General features: G+C 42.9%; 1 long non-coding RNA gene across 1 annotated transcript; it reads right to left on the bottom strand.

Annotated features, from left to right (window-relative positions):
• Positions 1-1483: 1483 nt before the first annotated feature.
• LOC147374739 (uncharacterized) lies at positions 1484-3134 on the bottom strand. Its single transcript, XR_015163276.1, has 2 exons — positions 2919-3134; positions 1484-1838 (listed from the first exon to the last, which is right to left on the bottom strand). It is a non-coding gene; the product is annotated as an uncharacterized LOC147374739 (long non-coding RNA).
• Positions 3135-5780: the final 2646 nt, after the last annotated feature.

Here is a 5780-nt window from a genome sequence, read left to right as displayed (position 1 = left end):
CAGCTCTTCTCATCAGGTGGATTAGTCAGAAGGTTTTCAGGAAGGAGAAACTGTCCTCAAGCAGGTTACATTGTTGTTGTATAATCCCTAGTACAGAGTCTAAACCGAATTGTGTAATTGACTAAGACTAAGGAATGTAAACAAATAAAGTTTGTCCTTTCCTCCTTCTTGAGATTTCCAGACCCCTATCTCCACTTCAAGAGCCCCAGACCCCTTTCTCCTCCTTGGGGACCCTGCACTTTTTATCAATCTGCCTAGGAATTGACTCCCTCATTCCCCCCTTTTCTTTTAGGAGAATTATGTTGCCTAGGGAAAGGGGCGTCATTCTCATTCCATAACTGCTTCAGAGCTGATAAAGGGCATTGTCCTTAAATTGTTGAGGCAACATATTCTCTTAACCCTCATATTGAGGTTTGTGATCCAGGGGCCCCAAGTAATAGTTGGAGGAGGCTGTGGCACTCATAGGAGCTTGGACAACTATTTGTAACTTAAAATCTTTCATGCAACTAGAAGAAAATCTAGCTACACAGTTACAGATGCAGGGAGCAAAGAACAAAAACAGAACAATCAGAATTATTGTAATTAAGATAGTTTTCCACCATGGGGAGCTAGTTAACATCTCCCAAAGTGAGGTAATTGAGGCTTTAGGAGTATCCATAGCCTCAATCATCTTGTTCATGTATTTAGTAAAATTAGAAACATTAGTGCTCATCAGATATATATGTATAGCATTAGGTATGAATAATGGCACAAGTTCCTCCTTGTGCAGCTGTCAGAATATCTAAGGCCAATCTGTTTTGTAAGACCCCCTTTCTAATTTGTCCTTATTTAGCATTAAGAGCTGAAATAGCTTTTTGAGACTCTTGTAATGCCTGTTGAATAAAATTAGTCAAAGCATCCACTCATAGCATAACATCTGTAGTTCCCAGAGAGGGAACAAACACTGCAGCCAAATAACCATGCCAGTGAAATACAGACTTTGTCCACCGAGTTTTAAGGTGTGGTAAATTAGCAGGCTTTTTTGGAAGCTCTGAAAATATAAAGCCATGAGTAAAAGCTAGACCTAGGGTTCATCTCCCTATCCAACCAGGGGGAATCCATGCCCAAAGGTAAGTGCCACATATCCAATAGGTCCCGTTTGGAGGAAGCCAGTGTGATTGAGATATCCAGTCCTAATAAGTGCCTGGCCAGCCAAAGGGAGGACCTGAACTGGGGTTGGAAAACATGGGAATGATTACATTGCATATTTCCTGAAGCAAAAATCCCAGTTGTTTCCAATCATTACAATTAAGTTGTTGGCTAACTTATGGGGATGGCTCTATTTGTTCCCAGCATATAAGGGCAGTAGATATTAGACGTTCTTTTTCAGGAGTTAGCCATTTAACCTCATCCCATATTTGATAAACGTTCAGGTAAAAAAAAACATTAGATCTAGACCCGTTTGCCTTATGTGTAGTGAAATAGTCATTAAACCGAGACGATGTATAATCAAAATTAAAAGTCACGTTATGTCCATAGTTAAAGTACAAAGTGTTGCACCAGTACATCTTAGGGTTGTTAGACGTCATCAGTTTTAGAAGAGGCATCACATATGATTGTTGTTGAAGGTATTCACAGACGTGGAGAAAGTCTTTTCCCTGAAGTAGAGATGTTTACCACCACGGGAAACCTTCCACTGATGAAGAGGGGAGTGCTCCACTGAACCAGCAGTTAGACCGATTGTGGAATGCAGCGTACGAGTGAGCCCAGGACAGAAAGGCATTGTCTTGAGGATCAAATGGCAGACTCAGGATTTTTGTAGTCAGCAGAAGTAGACTCACATAGATTATCAGGCCCATCTGAAAAGTACAAAGTCAGAACATAGAAAGTAAAGACATAAAATGATGTCACTTAGTTCTGGTCAGGGTGCCACCTCTTAACTTGAGTGTGGTGCACCCACGAATCAATTCCTGGCACTTTGACAGCTGTGGGAGAAGAAGTAATAACCTGGTAAGGGCCTGCCCAGAGGGGCTCGAAGGACTGGCCCCCAGATCCCAATGTTTTTATCAGAACCTCAATTCCTGGCTCAAATAGAGGCTTAATTGACTCAGAGCCTGGGTCAGGTGTCACCTCCCGGAGTTCTGTTGAAAAGCTGAGAGCTGAGTTACATAATTAGTTAATTCTAAGGCTTCAGGGTCTATAACAATGCCTGTGTATAAGAAAGGCCTTCCATAAATACATTCAAATGGGGACAGTCCCTTCTTTTGAGGGGCAGTCCAAGCCCTTATTAAGGCTGTGGGTAGAACTTTAATCCAACTGTCCTGCATCTCTTGAGTTAATTTGTGCAGATGTCTTTTGATAATATCATTAGCCTTTTCAACCTTTCCTGAGGATTGGGGTCTCCAGGAACAGTGTAAGTGATATTTTATTCCTAGAGCTTTAAACATGTCCTGAGTTATGGCAGCTTTAAAGGCAGAGCCATTGTCACTCTGAAGGCTCTGTGGCAGCCCAAACATGGGGATAATATAATGGATTAAAATTGTTATCTTTGATCTTGACAACTACAGGAATAGCATTTTGTGCTTGACCCACAGATTTTTCATCATTTCACTCTAGGATTTACATTTTGTTTAATTAAAGGGAGAGAAAGGGAGGGCTCCATATTCATGAAAACAGCGGCATGGACCTTGCTCAGTATATCCTTCCCCAAAAGGGGTGAGGGAGACACTGGCACTATCTGAAACTTGTGTGAAAATAGCACAGCGTTCCAGTTATAGCTTAAAGAACAACTGAAGTAATACCTTTTGGGTCATCCAGACAGTCCCACTATGGAAGTAGATTGGGAAGAAAGTGGGCCAGGGGCTTCAGTAAGCACAGAGAAAGTTGCCCCAGTACCTAAAAGGAAATAAACGGATTGGCCCCCCCACAGTTATTAATACCTGGGGTTCCTCAGGTGTAATTAGGATAGGAGCTTGTGTGGGTATCACCAGGCACCTTCAGTCTTGATTGTCTTGAGAGTCTGACCCCTGAAACCTATGCCTCTGGGGGCAGTCTCTCCTCCAGTGTGGTCCCTTGCAGACCGGACATGGAGCCAGGTGCGGCTTAGATGCCTGAGGGCAATCCTGCTTGAGGTGCCCCTCCCTTCCACAGTAATAGCAAACCCATCCCTTTTCACCTGGGTCCCTCTGGGGATTTTCTCAGGCTGTTTAAGAATGGTTCTTAAAGCCATTACGAGGGCTTCCACCTGTTCCTTTGTCTTTTTCTGCATTTCTTTCTTTCCCTCATGTTCCCTACCATAGTAGACTGTTTGAGCCAGTAGCAACAGATTATTTAAAGACTGATTTGGTCCATATGCCTGTTTTAATAGCTTACGGTGGATATCTGGAGCCGATTGAGTGAGAAATCTATCTTTTAAGATCACTCTCCCCTCTTCACTTTCGGGATCAGTCTCAGTAAATCTGCAAAGGGCTTCTCTCAGTCTATCTAGGAATTTAGCAGGAGCTTCCTTCTCCTTCTGTTCTATGTTTGCTAATTTAGCATAGTTTAAAGTCTCAGCATGTGCTTGCCTGAGTCCTTCAAGAGTACATCTGACAAAAAGACTCTGATCCCATCTTCCTTTAGCCATGGTATAGTCCCAGTATAGTTCAATAGTTGGAACCACCTGATTCCCAGTGGGGACGGCAGCTATCTCGTCCTCCCTCTTCCCTACTGATTCATTACCAAGTCATTCATCTGCATAAGCAACCACTTTTCCCAAAACTCTATTTTTTGAGTGGGGAGTCAGCGTTTGTCCCAAGATATGCATCACATCCTTCAAGTAAGGTCATAAAGCAGAGTAACACTTTTATGTTTGTGAAAAGCTCTAATATACTTTTCTGGGTCCTGTAAATAGTCTCAACCACAATTGATACTATTTGAATTTCTACTGAGACTGAGGCAACCCCTACTGGGAGGGTGCCCTGATTCTCAGCCTGTTCAGTTGGGGACCCCTGATACAGGGGTAAAGTAGGAGGACAGGAGGAAACTGAAGGTTTCACACCCAAATCTATACCCTTAGGACATAAGTCTGGCATACCTCAAAGAGAGAAAAAGGGCAACACATATGCTACGTCTACCCATTTCCCTTTCTTTCTACAGAACCAGTCTAATTGTAAAACAGTATTATAATTAAGAGACTCTCCAACCAGCTACCATTCGCCACCCTACAGTGGATACTGTGGCCATGCAGTATCACATAGGGAGACCAGGTGTGCTTTATTTAAGCTCTGGGGATCAAATCTATCCCAGTTTTTCTGTATACAGTTAAAAGGAACAAGCCTGGAATTGTTAGCTCCCATCTGTAAGAGAGAAAGAAGCGACCAATGCCATTGTTCTACCAGAGGTGTCCCTCCCTACTCTAGATGGGGGTGGAGACAGACTTTACATGAAAGCTTTCCTTCCTTGGTCAGACTTAGTCTGTCCCTTACTGACGCAGGCACCATACTCATCCCTCCCAGTTCTACCACAGAGGTGGGGTGGAGATGTGCCAGGGGTAGACCTGATGGCATCACAGACTGATGTCCAGTTCCTCACCATTAAAACCTTGCTTGCCTCTGATGCCACCTGGGGTGGAATCAGAGTAACCTTTCAGACTGCCTCCCAAGCTAAGACCGCTGGGGAAAACATTTGTCACCTGAGTGCCTGTGCACGACCCTGAGTATATTCCTGACCACAATAAGACCGGTATGAATATAAAACTGAGATGTCCTTTCCAAGCGTTGCCTCACCAGTATAAGCAATAGAAAAAGAGATAATGAAGGGCTAGCCAGTGAAAAATTGATAGAGCCAGTCGTTTCAGTTCATTCCCACAGATTCCACAGAAAGAGTATCTAAGGAGTTGGAACAAAAACCACTGGAAAGTCTCCTCTGGTCCACCAAGAGCTAGCATTATCAAAGGAAGAAACTCATTATACTTTCAATCTGGGTAACCTTTAACCTCATAGATGCTCTTGAAGCTGGAGCTCCATTTAACTTCTGAACTTTTGATTCCTAGCGAGGCTAGGTGTTTCCTGACTACCAGTTCAAGTTTGGGACCTAAGTAATAGTACACAGTAACAGCATAGATCACAAGTCCCTTGAAAGTCTATGATTCAACATATTAGGTTAGTACCTCTAATTCCCAAGAAGTCATGAAATTGTCAAAGAGACCAGAAAGTTTGACTGAGAAAGCAGAGTTCGGTCCACACATTTTGCCCATTTCTGGTCGATCCCTGAAGATGTTGGGTACCTCTTGGCATTGGCAGGTCAGTATAAACCCCTGACAGGTTTCTGCCATAAGCTGTATGAGATCACTGTGGAATCGCAGAGCAGGGATCCTCACTTGCTTCTCGCAGGGCATTTCATTCATTTATGCAAGCACAGCATAGAGTTAATAAAGTACAGCAGAAAACGTGTTTACAAGGAGAACAAATAACTAAAACTCAGAGCATTCTTATCTTCTCCTAAAGAATCCTGGACAAACCCCCAAGATGAAAGGTCACTGCTGAACCATGAAAGACACTGTGATTCCTGGCCTCCAGAAGAGAAGAATTCAATCCAGGGCTAGAGACAAGGATTGATGGCTCAGAGCTTTTGTGTTATACAGTTTTATTAAAGTATAAAAGGGATAGGAAAAGCTTTTGACATAGACATCAGAAGAGGGCAGAAAGAGTACCCCCTGGCTAGTGTTAGCAATGGAGTTATATACTTTTTAATTAGTTATTACAATGAATCAAAAGAATGTCTCAAGTTCGTGAAAATTCTACCAGACCCACTCCACAATT

The sequence above is a fragment of the Bos grunniens genome, chromosome 4 (assembly GCF_055505025.1).
Source record: "Bos grunniens cultivar Pamir isolate PY7600 chromosome 4, Bosgru_T2T1.0, whole genome shotgun sequence".
NCBI lineage: Eukaryota > Metazoa > Chordata > Mammalia > Artiodactyla > Bovidae > Bos > Bos grunniens.
The sequence above is the reverse complement of the archived record's forward strand: the minus strand, read 5'-3'. Positions and strand labels throughout refer to the sequence as shown.